The sequence below is a fragment of the Tenrec ecaudatus genome, chromosome 14, assembly GCF_050624435.1.
Source record: "Tenrec ecaudatus isolate mTenEca1 chromosome 14, mTenEca1.hap1, whole genome shotgun sequence".
Classification (NCBI taxonomy): Eukaryota; Metazoa; Chordata; class Mammalia; order Afrosoricida; family Tenrecidae; genus Tenrec; species Tenrec ecaudatus.
In genome coordinates this window covers 122,278,383-122,304,142 of record NC_134543.1, presented here as the reverse complement: position 1 = coordinate 122,304,142, position 25,760 = coordinate 122,278,383, and positions in this window count along the sequence as shown.

The following is a 25,760-nucleotide window of genomic DNA, read 5'->3' as shown; positions in this document are numbered from 1 at the left end:
CGTCTCCCCACAACCTGCTCCCTTCGACACCTCGTGATCGCACAGGCTGGTGTGCTTCCTCCATGTGGGCTTTATTGCTTCTGAGCTAGATGGCCGCTTGTTTACCTTTAAGCCTTTAGGACCCCAGGCGCTATCTCTTTTGATAGCCGGGCACCATCAGCTTTCTTCACCACAATTGCTATCATATGGTTTTTATTCAGACTTTCTACAGAGGGTGTGAGCAGAGCAACTACAAACCCATAAACTAAAAAGTGGTAAAAGTAGGTTGAATCCAATGAAACTGTTGGGATGCTGTCATCTCTGACCTGCAGAAGCATCATCTTCCAATGAGGACTGAGGAGAAGGCAGAGCGAAGGGAAAGAGGTCAACCCAATGCCAATGGGATCGGTGGCGTAGAGGGCAGACAGACACCAGGGCTGAGCCCCTGCTCCTTCAGGCTGGCTGATTGTGGAGCCTTCCAGTAGTGCCGGAGACGGATGAGGAAAGTGTGGTTGGTCAGAAACAGGCCTTCCCACCTCAGACACGTGTATATATCTACAGCGTGTGCACTGACTATCTTATGGCCAATATCATAGATTGTTTCTTCATGACGTGCTCGCAGGAAATACAGACTCGGGTTTTATAAACTCTTCCTTGTGTAAACCCAGATGGCTACCCTGCACTCAAGGTGATGGTTGGTGTGTGTGTGTGTGTGTGTGTGTGTGTGTGTGTGTACTTTGGAAAGAAACACATTATCAAACAGCATGGAGGCTGGTGGGGGGGGGAGCTTTATGTTTGTGTCCCATTTTGCAGGTGGTGAAATAAGAAGTTATGCTCTTGTGCAAAATACCATTTGAAAGCACATCTTTTTATTATGTGTGGACCTTCCTGAACCTTGCCCTTCAATCCTAATTCGATCAGAGTCTGATAAGTATAGATTTTATTAGTACCCTCTTGGGCCCGGTGTCCTCTGATGTCACCCCGTGTCCTCATAAAGTGAGTCCTCGTGGTGTATTCGTGTCATTTAAAGGATTGATTATAAACATGAGAAGGTCTTTTGTAAGTGGTTCAGGTCATTGTGCCGTCGATGCAGCTGGAGCTCAGATCCCCCCTCGGTGAGGGAGCTGAGTTCACCGGCAGGGTTTGCAGGCCGAAACCTGTGTGGCAGCAGATTGCCACATCTTTTCTCCTTGGGAGTGACTGACCACCGACCTTTAGGTTAGCAACAGAGGGAGCGCTTTATCAGTGTGCCAGCAGGGCTCCTTTCAAGTCATAGGGAATGTTTTTATGTGACGGTCAGGTTGCACCTAATTAGAAATTACTTGGGTCGTTTTTTTTTTTTAGTTAAACATTTTATTAGGGGCTCATACAACTCTTATCACAATCCATACATATACATACATCAATTGTATAAAGCACATCTGTACATTCTTTGCCCTAATCATTTTCTCTTTTTTTCCTTTTCTTTTTTTACATTTTATTAGGGGCTCATACAACTCTTATCACAATCCATACATATACATACATCAATTGTATAAAGCACATCCCCACATTCCCTGCCCCAATCATTCTCAAAGCATTTGCTCTCCACTTAAGCCCTTTGCATCAGGTCCTCTTTTTTTTTCCCCTCCCTCCCCGCTCCCCCCTCCTTCACGAGCCCTTGGTAATTTATACCTCGTTATTTTGTCATATCTTGCTCTATCCGGAGTCTCCCTTCCCCCCCTTCTCTGGTGTCCATCTCCCAGGGAGGAGGTCACATGTAGATCCTTGTAATCAGTTCCCCATTTCCAACCCACTCACCCTCACTCTCCCAGCATCACCCCTCACACCCTTGGTCCTGAAGGTATCATCCACCCTGGATTCCCTGTGCTTCCAGCCCCCATATGTACCAGTGTACAATCTCTGCCCTATCCAGTCCTGCAAGGTAGAATTCGGATCATGGTAGTTGGGGGGAGGAAGCATCCAGGATCTGGGGGAAAGCTGTGTTCTTCATTGGTACTACATCGCACCCTGACTGATCCATCTCCTCTCCTAAACCCTTCTATGAGGGGATCTCCAGTGGCGGTTGGGTCATTTTTTACAGACTTGTGATGGCTGTTTGCATTTTCTTCTTCCAACAATACAAAGAAGTAATGTGTCTGAGCAGGGGCAGATTACCTTATAAGCAAGGAAAGCTGAAGGCCCAATTAGGCTGCCTTACTAATCTGTAACAAGCAGTTGTGGTCACACCCACGTGAGAATATGTGCTCAAAATTCTCTCACTGCCATTGAGTCTATACTGCCTTGTAGCAACCCCAGGGGACAGGCTACAACTGCGCCTGTAGTTTTCTTGACACTGTAGCTCCGTATGGGCATAGAAAGCCTCATCTATCTCCAATAGAGCAGCTGGTAGTTTTGAACTGCTGCCCTTGCAATTAGCAGCCCAACAGGTAGCCCAGTCTGTCACCAGGACTCTGAAATTATTTGCGCCAGATTAGTAAGTAAGCACAATGGAGCCCGTGCTTCCCTTACTTACTGGGTACTCTTTCCCGTGGAAATTGGAGCAGAGGCTTTGGTTCGGCAGGAAGGTGCTGTGGGGCTGGAAGAGAAAGACGCCAGCCAAACTGCGAAGCAGGATCTTTGATGTGGTATGAAAATGTGAGACTGTTCACTACAGAGTAGTAAGTATGCCCAGGGAAGCCCATGCTTGCCCAGCTCACTGAGGTCTCCACCCTGTGCCTGAACCTCCACAGTGTGCGAAGCCGGCCCTAAGGCATGCATGATGCTTCTCACATATGCGAGGGCTTCAAACGGTTCGTGGAAAAATGGAATTCAAATGTACTGGATTTTCCCCCACAAACATTTTGAAGCCCCCTCAAATTCTTCCCAACAGTCCTATGCAGTGGTATTAAAATTATCCCTGAGTTAGTGATGACCAATCAGAGAGGCTCTGGCAGATATGAAAAAAAAAAATCTTCCAAGTTCAGCTGGCTAGCAATGAGCAGGCCGGGATTGGAATTCACTTGACCCTCATTCTTTTCACAGCACGTTCATTGCTACCCAACGAAGACTCGAGACTTTTCTCTGTCGGTGTTCAGGGGAGATCAAGTGTGAACCTAGGACACAGGGAATCAGCTCCTTCTTGTCCCACAAGAACTCGGGCAGCAGAGGGAAGGAGGGCAGCCACGAGGGTTAACATGGACCTCAGAACCAGTCCTGAGAGCTAGAAAGACCCCTCCAGAACACTGGGCCCAGCCGGGATGTCTGCTCCCGTTGATGAGGGAGTGGCTTACCTGGGGTTCAAACACAGATAGATGCCAAGATGCCATTGAACCCATTCTCACTCCAAGTGACCCTCTAAGACAGGACAGAAGGGCACCCCCTGTGGGTTTCTGAGATGATATCTCTTTATGGGCGTCGAGAGCCCCCTCTTTTCCCCGTGGGTTGCCTGGTGGTTTCAAACTGTTGACCTTGTGGTTACCAGGCCAGAGTATAACCCATTATGCCACCAGATCACCTTACACCGTGGCCTGGTGGTCTGGCCTGGTGGCCTGAAATTCTTGATGCTCAAAATAAGAAAAGGAAGGCTAAAGCTCAAGGCGCTCCCGGATCTTAGGTTACCTGAAAGGAAGGCTACATAGTAGGAATTGCCCTCTCACCAACCCATTGTGGTCATGTTGGGAAAAGGATGTTGCCTCGATGTTACTGCATCTGGAAAAATCAGCATAGCAGGTCAATCTAGTAACTTTGACTCAGAAAGGGCTGGGTTGCAGAGTTCTGGGTAATCACAAACAAACAAACAAACAAAAGAACTGCACTGTCCTCTAGTCAATGCTGACACAGCGACCCAATAGGCCAGGGCAGAACTGCCCCTGTGGACTCCCAAAACTGTAACGACCTCTTTCTGAGGACAGAGTGTCTTAGCTTTCTCCCTCAGAACTGCCTTAGAGAGCGGCCAGGACACAACCACACCACTCACAGACAAACCATCACAGAAGCAGCAGCTTCAGGGTCTGAGAGTCCCATCCACAGGGTGACACCAAAGACGGGGGGAGCTGGTGAAGGAGAGCGCCATGCTGGCCTCCTTCTTACGGGAAGATCCGATTAACTTCATGCAGGCTGTGCTCTCGATTTTCCACCAGCATGGACGGACTTTGGTCGAATCCGTGTTTCAAAGTTGGGGTACGATTAGGGCCATTAGAAGTAGGGCATGTTATACGTTTAGTTCATCTTGAACCGAAATGAATGCACATCAGGATTCATTAGAGCAGCGCTTGTGTATGATGTCGGCAATTTCACCATTACCTGCCAGGAGAAGAAAGCACAGGCGCATTCAGGCATGATGCCGCCACACTTGAGTGAAATCTCCCTTTCGGTGCTTTGACTGAGCCAAGGGGTGGGGGTAGCAGAGACACTTGTTTATTTATTTATTTTTGTTGGGGCTTCTGAAGCAATACGCATCGGGAACCACAGGGAACACGCTACCACACCGTGCACCCCATTTCTTGGACCTCAGAACTGAAGCTGTCTTTGGCGATGAATACCTGTGTTTGCACGAACCAGCGTTTGCTACTTCTGGACTTGAGACAAGGCAGTGGCTTGGTGATAATAGCAAAAAAAATAATAATAAAAAAGGAGAGAAAACAAGATTTATTGAGTTCATCTCTGGGCCAAGACCTGGGTGAGGGCGTGGAAAGAAGCCAGAGATACAAAGACCGAGGCTGTAACACATCACAGTCCCAGCGGGTTCGCATTGCAAAGGAGAGGTGCAATCGCTGGTTATTTTTTGAACCTCCTGTCTGTGCTGGCACAAACCAACTGCTCAGGAACACTCGCTGTCGCAACGGTGTCATCACGAGGATCGTGACGGCCACGACACAACTGTGGAAGTACTCAGCTTGGAGGTATGCTTACAGAGTTGGACAAGCACCACTACCATCGGATTGCAGAACGTTCTGTCACCCCCAAAGAGAAACCCTGAAATGGATTAGCAATGACTCTCCAAATAATCTTTCCCCGGGGATATTTCCTGTCATTACAGATGTGTCTGCTCTGGACAGTGCATATTAATGAAGGTATCCCATGGATGCTCTTGGTGGCTGCCTTCTTTCATGCAACATGTTATTGGGGTTTGTCCATGTTGCAATGTGTGTGTATCTGTATGTGGATCTATGTATGTAAACATTTCATTCTTTTCATTGATGAATGTCATTCGACTCTGTGGTTGTACCACATTTCATTTATCCATTCATGAGCTGGTAGATACTGGATTGCTTCCTTTTTTTTTTGCTTTTTGCTATGATGAATCATATTCTTTGAATGTTTGTGTAGACGTTTATAAGTACCGGTAGATGAATGTCTTTCATTTTCTTGGACATATATTCTGGACTAGAATCACTAGGTCATATGGTCACGTGGTGTTAAATATTGAGGGGAATTGGCAGACTGTTTGCAAAAGCACTTGTCTGCTGTCTAGTCCGACAGCATTGTCTGAGTGTTCCTGTCCTACGGTGCTATTGTTTATGTTGTTGGTTTCACCAGTCTGAGGGGCTGTGAAGTGGCCTCTCATTGAGGTTGGGTCTGTGTTTCCCTCAAGGTTAACAATGACCCACATCTCCTTGTGGCCAGGGGCCATTTGTTTCACTTCTTTGCAAAAAAAAGAAAATCTATTTAAATTCTTTGATCATTTCTAACTGGGTTATTTGTGGTTTGATTGTTGAGTTCTAAGATGCAACTTTGGGTTACAATGCTCATCAGCTCTATGGTTTATAAATGTGTTCTCGTCTGTTCTCTTTACCTTCTTCATAGTGTCTTTTGATACATAAACATTTTTAAATTTTTGAATAAGCCCAGTTGACCAATTTATTCTTCTATTGCCTCTGCTTTTGATCTGAGAAACCATTACCTCTTCAAAGGTCACGAAATGTTTTCTTCTGAGAGTTTTCACAGTTTCACGTTGACCCTCAGGTGCGCGATCCATTTTGAGTTTATTTTTGTAAACGACGTAACTCGTTATGTCATAAAGCTTCATTCTTTCGGGGTTTTTTCCAGTTGGCCCAGCACCATGTGTTGCAGACACCATTCTTTCCTCAATGAAATGTCCAAAACTTGATTGGTTTTTACCCTCTGGCTAGATCAACTATCTTAGCTTCGTATCAAGCTGTCTCCATCCTTAACCTGCAGAGAACTTTTGTTTGCCTGGACAGAAAATGCATGCCAGGAGACAAACATACTCTCTTCTAGACTTGTTCATTCAGGTAACAGGATTGCTGTACACAACGAATTCTAGGCACTGTGCGGGCGGCACCCCCAAAGCAAGGTCTGGCAAGCTGCTTCCCAAAGGCCACAGCCCTGAAAACATGATGAAGCAGGTCAGCTCTGCACACATGGAGTCGCCGTAAATCACAGTGCCCTTGATGGCAACTAATCATGACCTCCTGAGCCCTGGGGAGACTGGTGGACAGAAGAAGGGCACGCAGGCACCGTATGGAAGTGATTGAAGGGAACACATGCTTTCTATGTTTACTAAGATGACATTAAACCCTACAGGATTTCGGAATATGCTTTGGCATTTTACACATGCTCCGCTTGGTATCTGCTTCCTTGTGTCCTTGCCTCAGCGAACTGTTTTCTCATCCTTGGATTCCAATAAGCCTTTCTTCCACAAGGTCTTTGCCAGTATCCCTCCACACTGTTAGCACGTCTGTTGCCATCCATTAGTGTCTGCTGTCCCTCGGACACTGGAGGCGGGAAGCATGGCTGTCGCTACCTCCAGGGCATGGCCGGTTTCTCACAGGTGTTTATTACCCAAATGAATGACTGAATCATTACTAACAGATGGAATTGCTCTGTGGAAACCTCGGGAAGGCCTCATTTGCAAATCTCCCAAGGGATTTCAGAAAATCAATACTAATTTCAATGAGTGCAATATGCTGCATCATAAGGCCTGGGAGGCTTTCAGGTCGCCTACAGTGAGTGGACCGGGTATACCTCTGATGACAAAGCTTAAAAGATGGGGAGGAATGGTGGGCATAGGACCCAGAGCGGTGGTGCCCTGGGCCTCTCCCAGCAAGAACGTTGTCTTTGGCTCAAGCCCAATATGACCCAGATGTTTCGAATTGGTAAAATGACTCATCACAGGATCAATTCTACCGAAGCAAACATTGGGGTGGGTTTCTAGCCCTCCTCCAACTTATCTGGACTCAAGGAATATGGTCCCTGGAAGCCCCAACCTCAGAATAAAAAAGCTTTAAAGATTTTTTCGGGGGGGGGGAGAGGGTTGACCAACCTCAAGAAATTAAGTCCCTACACTCTAGCTGTCACATTCCTGATTGATTAGCTTAAAGTTCCTTGAGGGAACATTTAAACTGTTGTGGCTTGGTTTTCCTGAAAGAGTAGAAATATGCGGGGCTTCAGGAGGGTGTGGTGGTATAAAACCCTTGGCTCCCAGCGCTCTGGCATTTCTCTTTCCCTGAGGATAGCTTCCATTAAATACACTGAGCCCTGGTCTTCAAAGGCGTTTTTGGAGAATCCGGTCCATAAATGAAGCAACCAAAAGGTTGAAAACAATTACCATGAAAGAGAGGACTGGAGAGGGCTAGCTGGGTGGTCTGCTGGGGCATTCCATTGGGTGGAGGAAGCCCAAGGCTGGCCTCCTCCAAGTGTTATGATTCACAAGGAACCTACTGAAGGCTTGGCTTCCTTCATGCCTGGTACCATTGGTTTCTCGCATTCACCTTGGGCCCCCATTGTGGAATTTGTTCTCAGAATGACAGGATTCTTCTCAGAGGCAACGTCTGCTAGTAGCGTTATCGTGGAGCAGAGTGATGGAACATCAGCAGGCATATTTCTAAGACAGACATTTAGAGGAGATCTGCTCTCTGAAAACCCTCCCCATACATTACAGGGAAGCCCTTTAAATCCTATGGAGAATTGTACTGAATGAGCCCAGCTGCTATTTGCAGACATGTCCCCTTTGCATGTCTCTCGGATCGTGTGAATTACTGAGACTCGGGGAGAAGACTTAAAAGCAGCAATGCCAATACTTTGTCTCATGTACTTTGGACATGTTACCAGGTGGGACCGGTCCCTGGAAAAGGACATCATGCCGGAGCGAGTGGAGGGGCAGCAAAAAAGGAAGACCTTTGACACCATGGCTGAAACAATGGGCTGAAACATAAGAACGATTGTGCAGGACCGGGTGGTGGTTGCCTGTCGTCCCTGAAGTTCTAATGAGTTGGAACCGGCTCGATGGCACCTGACGGTGACAGGGAGAACCCCGAGCTCTTGCCCAGGGCTCCAACTTTGGCAGCGCATCATCATGGTCCCCAGCCTGACTCTGGACACTCCTAAAGCCCCAGCAAATCATGTCACCTCTCTGAGGCTTAGTGTTGGCCAGTCCCATCACCCGGCTTGTTATCACTGTTGTGAAAATGAATCGCTAGAACCGGTTGGGAGTTCTCTGTGGACCACGCATTTTCCCTGAATGAGCTTGTGTGCTTACTGAAATCTAGGTATTATTCTGCTCGCCCTTTTCGGAATGAGAAAAATCAAGCTGACAGAGATTAAATAGCATATCTCAAATCAGCTGTGGTAGATGGAAAAAGCAGGAGGGGAAACCTGCTGATGCACATGGCTACATGCGTAGGTCCCTGACGGAATGGTGGACGGTCCACACCCATCCAGAGGTGCCTCCCATGAGAGCCCTGGCAATTTGCTTTCAAAATTGCCACAGCCATTGAAAGCCCTGGAAAGCACCGTTCTGCTCTGGAACGCCTGGGCTGAGCATGAGTTGGAATGGAATCGATGGCCACTGGAAAGGCTGATGCCTAAGGCCATGGCCTTTGCCAGGCTGCCACCCCATAAACAGAAAGTGGAGTTAAAATAGACGAGTGGCCTTTATCGGCTCTAAGCTCCTGTCATGGAGAGCCTCTTTGTAGTTTCTGTGGTTCATGAGAAATGCCACAAGCTAAGAGCAGGCTTGCGGAACCACGGCCTCAAGCCAAATCAGGCTCCTTGCCTGTTGGTATTAATGAAGCTTCATTGGACCACAGCCACACCCATTCTTTTAGATACAGTGCTTCGGTACTACAGTGGCAGGCTGCGGAGTGGCAAAGGACAGTCTGGACCACAAAGCCTCAAACATTTCATCCTCTGAGCCTTCCCGGAAGTTTGCTGACCTCCAAGCTAGAGGTGGAGTCCATAAGAGCAGAAGTGCGATTCTGTGGTTGGGACACTCCTGGCACCTGGAGCAATGAGGGAGGGGATGCAAGAGGGAAGGGAAACAGTAGGCTTAGTGTTTCTTTTATCCCTCGGCAGGACCTGATACCTTGGCTTGGTAAAATTAGTATTGACATTGAAAGCTAGTTTATTTGTTTTAGGTGGATTCCCAGTAAAGCCAATCAGCAAATATGCCTGCTTGGATAGACAAGCTGCTTGGCATTCTGTGTTTGACTCTTGCTCCATGAACTGTGCAAAAGATGAATTCCTTAGGAGTCTACATGTGCCAGTTACCTGCAAATTAGTCTTGCTATTTGCCCCGGGAATGTGTGATTTGGACGTATATAAAGGAGGAGCTAGGTCTCTCTAGCTGTATCCTAATTTAACAGCACCGATACAGCTAATTGGAGGTAGGAGTTGTTCAGGGGGAGGCACTTTATATTCTGGGACAAACTTAAAAGCATAATCGCTATGGTGACTCCCCTCCCCCCAAGTTCTTAAGGTCATTGATCTTAGCAGAGGATTAATTAATTTTCCTTTATTATCTGCTACTTGGTGGTAAATGTTGTCATTCTCATGATGTCATTCTGCAAAATGCTCCGTCGACATTGTTATTGCTACTTAACAATGCAAATCCACCATTGGCATGTGAGTGTGATTTGGAAACTGTTTCAGGAGGAATCAGATGTAACTTTTCGTACCAAGTCCTCCTGGCCTTTCTGAAATAGATATATACTTCTGGAAGAAAACTAAAACAACCTAAGTTGCTTAAACATTTATTCCCTCGATCATTTATTCCTAAAGCTTATTTTCTGCTGGATACTTTACTATGTGTATGAAGATAGTACAACACAGAGACACGCTGTTATCCATAAGACGCCATAGTCTGATGTGGAGGGTATCAGAATTACAATACGAGATGAGACTGAAGAGGATCGGGGGGTTTGCAAAGGGGGGTGCCAGCAGGGAAGGAGACCGGGAATGATTAGGCAAGACATCCTCAGTGTGACACCGGGAAGCCGAGAGGGAGGAAATGTGGTTATAGATCAAGGAACTAGGAAAAGCTGACAGAGAAAGTAAAGATGGGTAGGGATTGTCCTCCGGAAGAAAATATGGAAGGACAGCTCAAGAAGGTGGAAGAACAGGTAAGTGGCAAACATCATTTTAAATAACATGTGCACTGGGAAAGGACAGCGAGATGCACCTGGTGGTATAAGAGGAGATGAGCAGAGGTGGTCGGATTGGAAGTGTCCCATGGGGCGTGCTAAGGAGCTGGGTGCTATAAGAAAGGTGCTGGGAGCTTATGGAATACAATGGCCAGATGTTCTGCATGATGAAGGAGCTACTAGTTGGAAGGACAACCAGCAAGCTGTGTGGGTAGCACGTGGGTAACAAGATGCCCTCTTCCTGTATACGGGCCACCTCTCCTATCACTAGATAGTCAGGTGATTCCATTCTGCAGCTCCAGAGCTTCCAGGAGATGCCAAGCAAACGCATCGCTGCTGTGACACGCTGCCTTTGGTCAATGACACATTTTCATGGACCTTGAGGCTACTGGGTTGTGAGCTCACATGTATCTTTGGTGAAATTCCCTTGGACGCAGCTTCCATAGTTGAAAGCCAACAGTGCCGACCTAGAAAGATGGCCGTCTATCACTTCTCCAGATCTGATTGCCATTCTCAGTGACTCATTCAGACCCCTTCGGTGTTCATTGTGCTTTTGGGTTTTGGGTGCACTTTCAATACATCTTTGCCTTTGATCCTGAGGATGCCCAGGAGAGATCGAGAACTTAGTCCATTCTCCCTTTGTTAATTCAAACCGATTTCCTCATACGACTTCCAATGAGCTACTCTGCACCGTGTGCATTAAGCCATAAAGTTGTATTTTAACATGATGCTTATAATGGACTAATTTTAGTTGTGATAATAGTAGAGAGACTCCCCATATACTTCTCGATTACTCATTGATATAGCATCCATTCCAACTCAGAACAACCCTGTAAGACGGGCTTCTGCCCCTGTGGGATTCCAAGACTCTATCTCTTTACAGGAGCAGCTAGTGCTTTTGAACTGCCGACCTTTCGGTTAGCGGCCCAATGAATAAACCCACTCGGCCACCAGGGCACCTCATTCCCTTCCGTTAGATTCCCCTAACATTAACATAATATGTAACTATAGTTCATTTGTCAAAACTGAGAAATTAATATTGGTACGTTACTATTAATTAAATAGCAGGCTTCATGTGGATTTCAGCAGTTTCCCTTTGTTCATGTGCTTTCTACTATAGTTTGGTGAAAGTTTGCAGAGCAAACTCGGTTTCCATTCCGTGATTTATACACATTTGGTCCCATGACATTGGTTATAATCCCCTCAATGAACCAGTGAGCCTCCTGCCTACATCTTTCCTCTGGTCCCTATTTCCATTCCTTCCCTTTGCTGCTGCTTCCTGTTTCCCGAGGTGGGCTTTTGGGCAGATGCTGCCCTTTAGTCTCATCTGGTTGGTTGGAGAGAGAAGTACAGTTCTCGCTGGTGTTTCTGTTCATTTTATAGGCCTGTCTACTGTTTGGCTGAAAACGGATTCCCAGCAGCGGGTTTAGTCCAGGTTTGAAGGGGGTGTGAGGGGCGTAGTCTCGGGGCTTCTACCAGTCTCTATCAGACCAGAAAATCGGGTCTTTGTAGGATTCTGAGTCCCCCCACCCTTTTTTTACTCATCCTTCTGAATCTGTTGTGGACCTTCTGATGTGAATGTGATCTAACTGGTTGCTTCTTCTGGTCTGAGGGGCGCAAATGGAGCTCTGTCTGGTTTTACAGGAATGTCCATGTTCTATTCCAGCATCCAACCCAGGATACCCAGCTGCTTTTATCATCCTTAAAGTTTTTATTTATACATGATGGTGGTACCTGGAAGCGATTGCTCCCTGCAGAAGATTTGAACCTGTGGAGACTAGAAAGAACTCTTTTGTAGAAGGGAAAGGTCCGTGCAGATGTAGATGACACTGCCCTGCTCTTGGGATCCCAGTGAACGGTCCTCTCTATGGTTTTAACGAGGTCGAAAATAATTAGCTGTGTCACAATCTGACTTGGGATATTTGTTTGCTGCAGTGTGTTACGGGGCATCTGGCTGGCCGTGTCCTCTTGAAACAGAGTGCCCATAAAATACTTGAAACTTCTGGTAGCTGTAGTCTTCTGGGCCCTAAGCAATGCTTTGTTTTCTAGGGCAGTGGTTCAGCGAAGGCCATTATTTAGTGCACCTTGGGGCTTATAAACTGAACTCCAAATTGAACAGGCACATTACCAAATACTTAAGTGCCCTTGACGATGTTGGCCTCCAAGCGTGTGCTTTGGTGTGGTTTTGAGCAACCAGAGGAAACTTCGATGTGCAGCGGGAATGTGAGTTGGGAAAGTGTGCAGAACTTCTGTGCCCGACCGAGTCTCTCTCCAGCTATCTACCGACTTTTGTAGACCTGAGCTATCAGACGCCGAGGCCCATTCTCATTACCACGCCCCACGCTTGTTCTCGTGTGCTGATGATCCCGTTTAGTGAAGTTCTTCTTCTGGGAAAAAGAGGACTTGGCTGTCTACAAAGAGTAACAGAGCTTTTCCCACATGACTCTTCCACCAAACCAGTCAGCTATGTTGTTGTCTTTATAACTGGACTAGTGGAATCATTGAGCAAGTTATGGTTGTTGTTCAAAACATAATTCTTGGCAGGGGATCACAGCTGATGATCTTGGAAAAGAACAGTATGGGTAGCTTAGGATGTCACAGGGCCAGTTAATCAAGTCTCGGGGTGACCCATCTGTGACTAATGAGCATGATGATCGAGCGAGCACTCATGCTCTAACCAGTGAGAAGCAGAATGCCCAATGGGGGCCTGAAAACTCAGGCCATTGTCCTCATCTTACGTTTGTGATGATAGTGAGCAGAATTGTATGCAAACCTGCTTGAGTATTGTCTCCCCACAGTCATAGATCAAATGCCTAATGTAGTGGCAAGTGCTTCCTAGCCTCTGGTGTCCCGGAGTTTGCAGGCTAAGGATTGCCCTGTGCCCTTTCTTTGCTGCTGCCATCACTGTTCTATGGCGAATTTAGTAGGTCCAGGTCCTTTTGATCCATCAAAGACAACCTATGATCAATGTCTTCCTGCAACCAGGCGGATCCCTCTAGAAAGAAGAAGCCATTGTTCCCTTTAAATCCCATCATTCTCACTCCCTAGCTGTACAGATAGATGGCGAATCCCTCCCCTAGAACATTCAAATACAAGAGTCATGTTCCTTTCACCCCTGTATGTAAACACAGTGCTTACCAGGCTCCTTGGCACGTGATAGCCGCTGACTGTACAGCTCAATAAATAGCATTTGGGTTCTGCCACCAGTTATGCGGTTAAGGGCAGAATAACACCGACCTTACGCATCACCTTACAGGGAAATCATGAATAAGAGGTAGGCACGCCCAGGTAGCTGATTGAGTTCTAGGGCCATTGTCACAAAGCCCCCTTCATGGAGATGTTTTTTTTTCTCTCTCTCTCTCACTCTCTCTTTTTTTCCTAATCAACTGTGATTAGCTTCCAGCAGAGAATGGGAAAAGACAGGCAGGTGACTGAAGAGGGTCAAGTATCCCAAGGTCCCATGTCCTTGGCTTTGGCGTTAATTCAGAGCTAGACACTGGATCCTAGCTGGGTTGTCTCCTTTGGGGGATTCAGGGTGGGAAACGTGGAGGGAGGAGGAGGAGCAGCTATTGACAAGGCAGAGGGTACATGAACTTGATAACTTGAGCATCATGGCAAGCATTCTCTTTAGGGCCAGGATCACTTATGTATCTCTTGTCTATTTTATGGTTTTCCAAGGGCAGGGGACGTGACGCTTACCTGCTCATACCTTCAAGTTTATGCTTGACCCTTGGAGCACCTTGTGGAAACTGTAGTTTGGGCACACCTAGACACCTTGAAACCTAACAAATGCAGAGTGACACCAGACCTGACCTATGCCTGCCAAGAATATCTGACCACAAGAAGCGACAACTCATGTTTGCAACAAGTGTATGACTGAGACCCAGGAATAGTCCCCTGGAGCATGGCCTTTATTCATCAGACGGCTATTTCTTCCCCACTTAGGCAAAGGGCCAACCACAAGATCTACAGGGGAAACTACCTGGGGTGACATATACTAGGGAAATTCAAACACCCGTGGAGCAATGGAATTACAGTATAATGAGATTGTTCCGTGAACTTTTTGAAGCCCCTTCGTCTAGACCCACCTCGGCAATAATCCTTCTCTTGGAATTTCATGAGCAAAAATTTCATCTTTAAAAATCTATCACGAAAAAAAAAATTAAAAAAAAATCTATCACGAGCCCAATTCTACCTTGCAAATCTGGCTAGACCAGAGGTTGTACACTGGTACAGGTAGGAACTGGAAACACAGGGATCCAGGGCTGATGATCCCTTCAGGACCAGTGGTGTGAGAGGGGATACTGGGAGGGTAGAGGGAGAGTGAGTTGGAACGAGGGAACCGATTACAAGGATCTACATATAACCTCCTCCCTGGGGGACGGACAACAGAAAAGTGGGTGAAGGGAGACAGCGGACAGGGCAAGATGGTTGATGAGGGAGAGGGGAGCGGGGAGGGAGGGGGGGGAAATGAGGACCTGATGCCAGGGGGTTAAGTGGAGAGCAAATGTTTTGAGAATAATGAGGGCAATGAATGTACAAATGTGCTTTACACCATTGATATATGTATGGATTATGATAAGAGTTGTATGAACCCCTAATAAAACGTTTAAAAAAATCATGAAATCAACACATGCCCATTCCCCCAACCACATGGCTGGAAAATTTATCTCCTATTCATTATTCCCCCTTCAGTTGCCCAACCAGCCCTTCACCAGAGGAAGGGAGCTGTGGTTTTTGGTCACTTTTTCCTAGACATGGCACAGTTCCTGAAAGACACCACCATCCAAGTACTGTAAAATAATGGGGAACAAAATGGTGCGATTTCGTTCAAGGTTAGCAAGGGTGTAACTGCAACACCCATCACGTTTGGCATGCATCCTGGGCAGCCTCCTTGTTGCAGTGCAAGGTCTGTGCATTCATGGAAAGATGTTGAGGGGAGGTCAGATGCTCATAGGCATCCTCCCTGAGGAAGATCAGCTGCCAGACAGCAGGGGGCCGCTCCCTGCTGTTAAGGACAATGGAGGCCTGCAGTCATTGATTTGGTTCCTGTAGCTGGAGTTCACACCCTACTGATAATGGTTCCTATGGAGATCCAGAGAACAAATCAAACCCCCTCTCTCAGTGACATCCAAAACTAAGCTGCCATCCTAAATGTAGGATCCGCCTATCTTGTCACATATGTACCCCAATCCCTCCTCTTCCTATTGCGTGTATGTCCCTAGACCACCCCCCTCTCATTACTGTATAACATAGTGCAACCCCTTCCTGTGACATATGTCTTTACCTGTAATTAGTGGGCTTGCACAACCCCAAAGGTATATAAGCCTGGGTTAGCAAGAGAGGCCTCTCTTCCTGGTCGCCCCCTCACTCTCCCTAGGCTCCACTTCTCCTCTCCCATCCTCTCTCCCCTTTTTCCTTGCCTTCCTTCCCTTCCCCCTCTCTCCACGTGGACCATCAAGTGGGGCTGAGGTGAGCATGCTACCATGAAATGTGTCTGACTCCATTATTGCAAGATCTCTTTTACCTCTCATGCTCTCGATGACTACATAATATCATATAATACCAATACAATACCATATAATACAATACAATATGCAAACCTGTATTTCACAAGCTCTGTAAGAAGCAGTTACTGACTTAGAGAGAGAGGCAGGCATGAAGCACTCCCCAACTGGTCCCCAACTCTCTTCTTCCTGAGTGCTTTTTGATGTTCCTCCTGGAAACTGCTTGAATAACCAATTGATAAGTTCTCCAGGGACATTTACACATGAAAGACGAGAGTCTCTAATTGAATGACACTGGGATCATTTTCTTTCTAACACCCCTATGTTCCCTCTGACGAATGGATCTGCAACCCAGAACGGTGGACTCTGGAAGGAAACCTCCTGGAGACCCCCGCCGAGTAGCCATACCAGTTAGGCCAGTCTATGACTCCAAGCCTTAGAGTCTTCTGATGCCTGAATGCAGCGCACTAATCCCACAGAAGGGTCGGGTTTGGGGGTGAGCTTAACGCTAATAAGACAGCTTTGCATGCACCAGTCCTCTGTAGTCATGCTAATCGCTGCTTTTCCCCAACGCTCACTACACGTGTCAGGCGTGGCGCTAAGAGAGTCAGTGTTTCGCGGGCATCATCTCATTTACCATTTACCACCACCTCTAAGGAAGACACCACGGGTCCCATTTTACAGGCAAGGGAACTGGGGCTTACGTGAGTTGGTCAAAACCTAGATTCAGCTTATTCACAAAAACCCCCAGTGACAAAACTCACAGCCATTGAATTGATGCCAGCTCAGAGTGACCCTGTGGGACAGAGAATAACTGCTCCTTACGTTTCTGAAACAGTAACTGTTGATGGGAGTAGGAAGCCCTGTCTTTCTCCCATTGAGCAGCTGGTGGTTTCGAACTGCTGACTTTATGGTTAGCCTCCCAACGCCTTGCTACTTGTCCCCTAGTGACAATGACCAGGTACCTTGTCAGTTCCAGCTTTTGGAGACTGCCTCTTTATTAGGTGACATGTGTCTCATTGAAAATCAATGTACACCTGCTACATATCTGCCTCTATTCTGGGGAGGGGGTGTTCAAACATATCCTGAGCTTTATCTATTGGTTAGTTTAAGAACTATTAGGGATAATGAAAAGCAAACTAATGATAGACAGCCATGACAAAATCTAGAGGATACAATCTGAGAAAGTATAAATGGCATTGAAAGCTGTCATGACCAAATGAGTAATGATCTCTACGGGTCACCGAGAACACAGCTCATGTGGCATATGGATCATAAAGAATATAGATCACAGAGAGGATGTCAATCAGTCTCCTATTTGACGTAGGTTCCCTGGCAGCCAAAACAAAGGGGAAGACACTGTCAATTCGCAGTCTTATTAAAGAAATATCCAAAGGGGTCGATAGTTTCATGAAATTAAATTATAAGAGAAACAGCTCTCTCGGAAGACCACATATTGGAGCGGTGAAAGATTGAGTTAGCTCTAGTGTCAGCAAAATCCCAAAATTCCAGATGTCCAAAAACACAGGGAATGCGTTAATATACATCCTTGGAACATTGTTTGCAAGGACCCCAGGATCAACAACAGGGCAATATAGGTCAACTATGCATCTTCCCCTACCATGTAGATCCATCAGAAAGCATGCAACATTGACCCTGTCTCCAGGATCTTGGCTGTAGTACTCAGATCCTGACACCGACAGACATGCCTGCTCTGCCAAGCTGTGACTGATAAGATAGAGAGAGTAGGTACACTTCTGAGCTTTGGAGGATGGACGTATGAGAGTGGGCTGACCCTGGGAGGTGGCCGCTCCGAGCCAGTGCGGTTCTGTGAACTGAGCTGGACCAGACAGACATTGAATGGGAAGGAAACAGCTTCAAGGTGCTTCAAGCCAAACGGGACGGATTTGACTTATGCCTTTCACTTAAACTGTGCTGAGAGCATTTGGGCTGTGCCTCAGTGTCATGTCTCTGTGTAGTACATGAACCCTTGGCACCAATTGGAAAGTGTCACTGCAGGGCAGGCATGGGTTCTGGGCCAGGGGCCATCAGCAATCCCATTACCAGTGCTTAGAGTGAGTCTCCTAAGACAGATTTGGCTCCAAGCTGCAACCACGGCTCTATTTTCATAAACTAATTTCACTTGTTTGCCCCAGTTAATATTAATAAGCCCAGGGCTACATGCGTCTACTTCTCGGAGTACAGCGATAATAGAATAATAGAATGTTCAGCTTGAAACGGACCTTAGAGATCATCTAGTCCTACCTCCTCATTTGACAGATGAGGAAAGAGAGGTGCAAGGAAGCGAAGGGACAGGCTCTCTGGCAGTCAGCCCTGTCCATGGCCTGTCAGATCCACCTGACATCCTCTGGCCACATCTGTAAGAGTTCTAGCATGCTGGGAAGAACAGTGGGCCAGACCACAGGAGAACGAAGGTTTAAAATGCTCAGACCTCCATGCATCTTGCCTTGAGTGGGAGCCCATTGATGTTTGTACACAGCACCAACTTGGTTGTGAACAGAGTCATGCACTGTTTCTCAAAGGAAGAATCAAGGCAATAGCAAATCCTCCCAGGACAGGCGGCATGAGGGTCCCTTTGAAGTAACCCCGACTGGGCACAGACTGGGCGAAAGCTGGCACTGTGTTCTCAGGAAGATTCCGAGTTGTGGAGACCCACAGGGGCAGTTGCACTGGATCCTGCAGGTTGCTATGAGTCAGTCAGCTAAATGGCAGGGAGTTCGGAGTTGGGGTTTGGGTGCAGATTCTAGCTTGGTGGCATCTGGTGCTGGGCGACTTAGAACCCAGTTTTGAACCTCGAGGCCTCCGTTTCTTCCGTCCCAAGATGTGCTTCACTGTTTACTTACTTGATCTGCACACATTCAAATGTCTGTACCCCACACGTCACAAGCCCAGGGAGTTGAGAGGTTTCAAACAGGCTCCTTCTCTTTCTCGTCTGCCTGTTCTCTTCCTGGCAGACAGATCACGTGCATGCCCGTGTGAATCTCTACGGGGCATGAATCACCCAGAACGCCTCGTCATCAGAATCTAGAGTGATATCATGTTCCTAGTTACTTACCTGTTTCCAGAGAATAAGTCAGCCTGCGGGACTCATTTCCATTTCTCTTCCCCTAGACAAACATCCATTTTCACCTACATGGAACCTTCCACTGGCCTGAGGACAAATAAATCACATTTAGAGTGGTCCCAGGACAATTCGGCTTTACGGAAAGAGAGGGGATGGCATGTGAAGGACGTTTGCAGGGTTGGGCTGTCACCAGGTTCCCATCGGAACCATAAAAAATGATGACCAATAAAATGACATTTTTCAAAATGTGGCACTCCCCTTAAATGTATCCTGGGCAGTAAATAGGTTTTGAAAAGTATATTTGAGGCCAATTCATTCTTCAGCCCCTCAATATAGCACATCAAAAGTGAATCGCGTTGTTAATTTATAATGAATAATTGTTTTGCCTTCACAGTCATTTTCAAAAGTTCTGACATTCATTTTCTCTTTCTTTTTAATCATCTCAAAATATTCGCGCTTCTACCACCCCCAGCAGGCCAGCCGACCCTCCCTGCCACCCCCTACAAAATGTAAAAGTGATTCTGACTGGTTGACCTCCGGAATCTTTGGCCGTCCTTTGGTGATAATGAAAAGCAGGAAGAACAAAAGCAGTTTGCGCCCATGGAGGTTGAGGGTCTGCCAAGCAGGATGCTAAGCAGCGTAACTGCATGATTCCGTTTCATCCTCCTGACAGTCCTATTAGCTACAAATCATGGCTCTGCTTGATTTACATACGAGGAAACTGAGGCAGAGAACTCTTTTCTGAAAGAGAGAGAGAGAGAGAGAAAGAAACCAACCTCCTCATTCACTAACTAGATGTTTTCATAAGGTCATGTTTGATTTAAGTTGGGTTGTGCCTGAGTGGTCACCTTTGATGTAACACAGAATACAGAGGCCATCTTTAGCTGTACCCAAGCCTGAGTCATCGAAGGGTAGAGAAATTCACAAGCAGCTTGTTGAGGCAAACACACCTACAGCATTATCTTGGGGAAGGAGGTTTCCTTCTGAAACGAGTCCTCCATTTTGGTCATTTTCCTGAGTTGGGTAGATGATCACCCAGCAGTGATTTCCCCCCACCTTAGTCTGACGCATAGGAGGGGGTGGCTCAGATGACCCCCAGACCCGGATCCTTGTGCAGCAGCCCTGGGTTGGTCACTAACCGTGTCTGTCACATCAGGCAGGTCACTTCATCTTTCAGAATATCAGTTTTGTTCAAGGTAAACGCTGGTCCTTAAGAATCTTAACATTCCCGGGGGTTCTTTTGACCTCAGGGATGATCCAAGCCACCGAGGCAACCCAGTCTTAAGATAAGCAGGGGGAACAGCCCATCCTTAATGCACGGACTTGATTCAGATTCGGTCTTCCATCTTGACCTGTCTGAAGGAAGAACTACAGGAGGAAAGGGCCCCTATGAAAGCTTAATAATAACAATAACTAAAAAAAACAAAAAAACCCCAACAGGTTGACTTGAAGCATCACGACACTAAAAGCTCATTAAGGTCCTAATTGAACAGTTACCCAAATAGACATACAATACAATCGTGGCTCTAATTAAAGCGACGACCTCAGAATCTAGTAAAAGCTTATTCCGTTCTCCCTCCCCCTTGAAATAGCTGTTCTGGGCAGGCTCTGGGAAGGGACACTGTCCTATTATGACTTCACTGAAATCACATGAAAACTCATATAAGTGCTTCCTTTTGGTTCTTGCCCTAACCCCAAATTCTCTACCATTTCCTTTCCCTTCTGGGGACATGGCTGCTCTGCAGGAGGGTTTCACCGTTGCTGCCATCAATGTTCACTGGTGCCCAGACCCACAACCCTGGGGGTCTGGGTAGTCCTTCCAGGTACACCCTCTACTTTCCCCTCCCCGTCTTGTATTCTCCATCGTGGGGAACCAGGATGCCCCATAGGAAGCCACCGTGGGAGGAGGAATGAAAACCAAAGACTGCTTTTGAATGAACGCTCTGGGTAGTGTCAACAGGTAATAGGATCAACTGCTAACTGAAAAGGTTGGTGGTTCGAATCCACCCAGAAGTGTCTCAGAAGAAAGACCTGGTGCTCTCCTTCTCTGAGACATCAGAGACATTCTTATGGAGCACCACCATCCTGTGGTGATGTTCATGGGGTCTCCATGGGTCTGAGAATACTCGAGAACGATGGGGTTGTGTGGTTCTTTGGTTTGTTTTGTCTAATGGAGAGTCCATATGTTAGGAGGTGAAAGGCAAAGATTTATATGTATTCATAATATGCTCATTTCTCATCATCTGAGCAAACCTCCTTCCATGTAAATGAGGTTGGAATATTTACCAGTTAGAGCTAGGTCAAAATCTAGAGTATGTGCAATACGACCTTACAGTCGACCACCTCCGTGAATGTTTTTGCCACGATGCTAACCCAAAGGGTGTTGTTGTAGGTAGCACTATACCCTGTGCGGGCGAGCCCAGTAACTTGGAACCCTTGCATAGCCTGTGTTGCATTACATCTGAGCAGTGGGGCCTTCTGCAGGGTCAGTTTGGTGGGGCAAAGATTAGCGCACTGGGCACTGAGTGCTGAATTGCACTAAGTAGGAAGACAGTTTTGAGAGATGCCTCCTGCCTTGGAGTTTTAAAATGAAAATCTAACTCCTTTCAAGGAAGCGGTGGCAATGTTCCTGTTTGGCAGAGAGCCTGGTGAGCACTGTGTAAGAGTCCTTGTCTCCTCCTTCCACCTAAGAGCTATGTCACACTGGGGTCAGCCACCGGACTAGCAAGGGGGCTTGCAAAAATACAAACATTCATGAGCTACTCAGTGAATGGAAAGGCACCTTCCCCGTAGAAAGAGGTGAACCGGCAAACATATTCCCAGTTCTTCTTTCCAGTGGGAAAAGTGTGATTTGCAAACATAGAGAGGGAAGCGTATTCCCAGGATACGTGATTGACAGTAAGCCACCTCGGCTATTCCACTTACCCGGATGTTCTTTATCAGTTGTGCTCTGCCTGTGACTCCCTCGTGCATTTTCACTGGCCACATGAGGGCTTCAGGATGTCATTTGATTGTTGACCTCCTCTAACAGCCAAGAAGTCATATTTAGGGACTCAAGTTAGAGCATGATTATTAAGGCATCCCCCCTCGGGGATGATGTGCGTCGATTCAAGAGCTTTCCCTGACATCTTATCGGTTGACGCCCCGGTTGCTCCCAGCAGGGACATGAGAGAATATCCATCTTTATAGTGTCTTTATAGTGTCTGATACATCCATGAATGGGGTGGAGGGAAAGAATGTGTGAGGTCAGCAATGAGTCCTCAATACTGCACATGATCCCTGGACCATAGTGAGTGGCCAATAAATGCATGTGGAGCTACCAGCGGCGATGTCTGTAGCAGACATGCTAGAGGCCTGTGTTCCATGCTAGAACTGATCACGATGCCTGTTCCACCTGTGATAATTAAAAAGAAACGTGCGCGTCCACCTCCCCACTGGCTCCTTGTGACCCTAATGACGCTAATGACCATCCCCTCACCCGCCTCACTGCCAGAGTCAATTCTGACTCAGGGAGGTTTTCCGTCTTCACTATGTTCTAGGTCACTGTGCTAAGAGTGAGGCATTTATTAACTCGTTTATTCTACCGTCCCGTTTTTCTCGTGAGGAAAGTAAGGCACTGAGAGGTGAGCTACCTTGCTTAAAGTTAAATGGCAGAACCACCCTATAAGCAACCAAGTCCCAGTGTCTCTCCAATGGCTAGGGGCTACTGTTCCGTGGGTTTGTGGGAGTTCTGGCGGTGGCTTAGTTAATGTGGTGACCCGCCCCTGTAAAGATTATAACTTGGAAACCCCATGGAGCGATCCTCCCCTGTCACATAAGGGTGCTTCTGTGTTGAAATCAATTCAAGGGCCCACAACATCAGCAACAACGTGTTAGGGGCTTTCCTGGAGTCTGCCAGCCATCTGAGTTAGCAGGCACAGATGGTTTTCTTGAATGAGCTAACCAAAAAGGGCTCCGCTGCCTTTCGGGGACAACACAGTACAAGCACATCTGTTTTTCCTGGCTGGACACGGTGTCAAACGGCCTGTGTTTTCCTCCCGAGGTTTGACTGAGAGCCTGCAGTATTGGAAGCCTGAGTTCTGGCACAGCCTTGTGGGTGTCAAGTTTCTTGCAACTTTTGACCTCTGATGCTGCACTTAGATTTTTTTTTCCCCCTTGAGGAGCAAAGTATGCACCTGCTATTACAGAAGTGACTAGCCGCTCTTGGATTAGGTCGTTTGGCAAACTAAAATTGGTGAGCAACACATTGGGAATGGTTTGAGAACCCAGATTGGGTGTCAGTCCCCATCTAGAGGATTGGATGGTTATCTGAACTTGACTCATCTGATCTCAATCCGGACCATGGAATTTGCAACACAAAGCTTGAAACCTCACGAGGGAAATCTCCTGACATTTCTGGTCCTGCCAGCTTCTCGTCAGGCCAGCCACATTTCCATGAGATGCCCTCGAGCGTTTGGGTACATTCGGTTCTCTTCCAGGTCCAGGTTGTGGTTTCTGTGAAAGGTGTAGGTGTAGGTGGTAGGTGCATGGGAAAGAAGCCCAGAGCTCCATGGTGCTCATATCAGGGACCTGGTGCAGAACAGCAGAGGGAAACCTGTGGAATTGCATCCCTGTGCCTGTTGGCGACGTCCTTCTGAAGGAACAGGAAATTTCAGCCAGACTAACTAGACACTAACAGCCCCCCAATCCAGGGCCATGTCCGTTGTGCGTGGCCACAGATGACCTGGAGATCTGTTAAATTAAAGATGTGATTCAGCAGGTCTGGGCTAGGGTCAAGGCCAGGGCCAGGGCCAGGGCCAGGGCCTGCATGTCCCGTGTGCATCCAGGTGATGTTGGTGATGCCGCTCTGTAAACCACAAGGTGAATAACGAGGTCTTGTGTGCGAAGCACAATGCCAAGTGCAGTCGACAGAGATGAAAACACAAAAAGAAAAAATCATTTCCCTTGGCAAATCATTTCTTGGAGAAGAGACAGATAACCATGCTGGAAAAGTGAGCCGGACCGGGACTGAGCTGGTGATGAAGGCCCCTGAGGAGCCCTGCCCTGGGCCTTTCTGGTGCTCCTGAGGAGGGGAGCCAGGAAAGGCTGTTTACATCAGAGGCAAAGCCTGAGTCAGAAGAGGAACCAAATGCAAGAGTGGCATTTCTCGGCAGACATCTAAGAAGAGGCCCAGTTCACTCCCAAGCCCTGGGGGAACAATCATCTTGAATTGGATGAAAATAGGGAACACCCCTGTGGTGAGTACACCTTCGCCTTCGGGTCCCAGGGCACCAGGCCTTGGTCCAGCAGCACTGCGTACTCAGAACCCCTGAGATGTGGAGTTGGGAGAAGCACCAAGCTGAAGTTAGTATGAGACTAAGGAAGCTGCCTAAGTAACAAAACCAATCAAGACAAGGGTTCCATTCTGTAGCCTTGTCTGTCATTTCCTGTGGATTGAGCTAACTGATTTTGCTTTTCATTTTTCCTCTGTTTTCTGTATTTTCTTCCCTCCCTCCCCTTCTTCCTTTCAATCTGAAAACTCAAAGGGAGACTCAGGCATTTTTTTCTCCATCATCCTCCCTACAGATGTTACTCCCCACTGCCCAGTGAGTCTCCACCCCACAGACTCCCACCCAGAAATGAGACCCTTTGGCCTCCCACATGCTGTGGGCCTCCCACGTGAGCTCCCCAGGTGCTCATCAGATGCTGCGATCCAGAAGGGGAGAGTTCAGACGTTGCAATCCACTTGTCTCTCCAGGAGAAAACACCCCTGGTTTCCCCTTCACTGTGTGTGTCCCTGTCACCACTTCGTGAGGGGCCCCTGACACATGGCTCCCGAAAGCAGTAGCAGCAACTTACCTAGAAATCAATGGGCAGCGCTCTGGTATCCAGCCCGTCTGGCTATCCTGGCAGTTCACTAGGTGAGGTGCTGGCAGTCTTCCTAGACCCGGGGCCACTGAAACGGTCAAGCTCTTGACAGCTAGCTGAAAAGTTGGTAATTCAAAGCCCTCCAAAGGGTCCTCTGGAATTAGGCTAGGCAATCTCCTTCTGAAAGGTTACAGCCTTGAAAACTCTCTGGAGCAGTTCTGCCCTGTACACATGGGAGTTCCTGCAGTCTGGGCCTACTTGATGATAACTGACAGCAAATCATATCCTGATCCCCATTTGACAGGTGGAAAAACCACTGTACGGGCAAACCGCAGCCGTAAGTCCCAGGGTCTGACTCTCAAATCAAACCAAACTCACTGCCAATAGGTAGATTTCAACACCTAGCTAACCTACAGGGCAGGTAGAACTGCCCCTGTGGGTTTCTAAGACAGAAACTCTGAATGTCATCATAGTGATCTGATCATAAACAGGATACCTGGTGGGCAGTGGTTCCAAGTTGGGCTGCCATCCACAAGGTCGACAGTTTGAAACCACCAGCCTCTTCCTGGGAGAAAGATGGGCTTTCTATTCCCGTAAAGCGTTCGCGTCTCAGAAACGTACAGAGGGCAATTCTACCCTGTCCAATAGGGGTCGGCATCAACTCAAAGGCAGCGAGGTTTTGAGTTGAGGTGAGGTGCAGGGAGGTGAGTTTTCATGAACATTCCCTGCCATACTCCATAATGTATGGAACCCTTACTGCACAGAGCAGAGACCGAGGCTTAGGGAAACTACGGGACTTTGCCAAGGTCATTGAGTTCTACACTTGGGATGCAGACCCCAATTTGTCTGATCTCAGAGTCCCCTCTCTGATGCGGTGCAGGTTTTAGAGCACGGCACAGTCGTCCTCTCCCTGTTTCCCCCTTCTTGACCTATTTCCTCACCTGTCGAAGGGAGGTGGTGGCTGTGATCGCTAGGCCC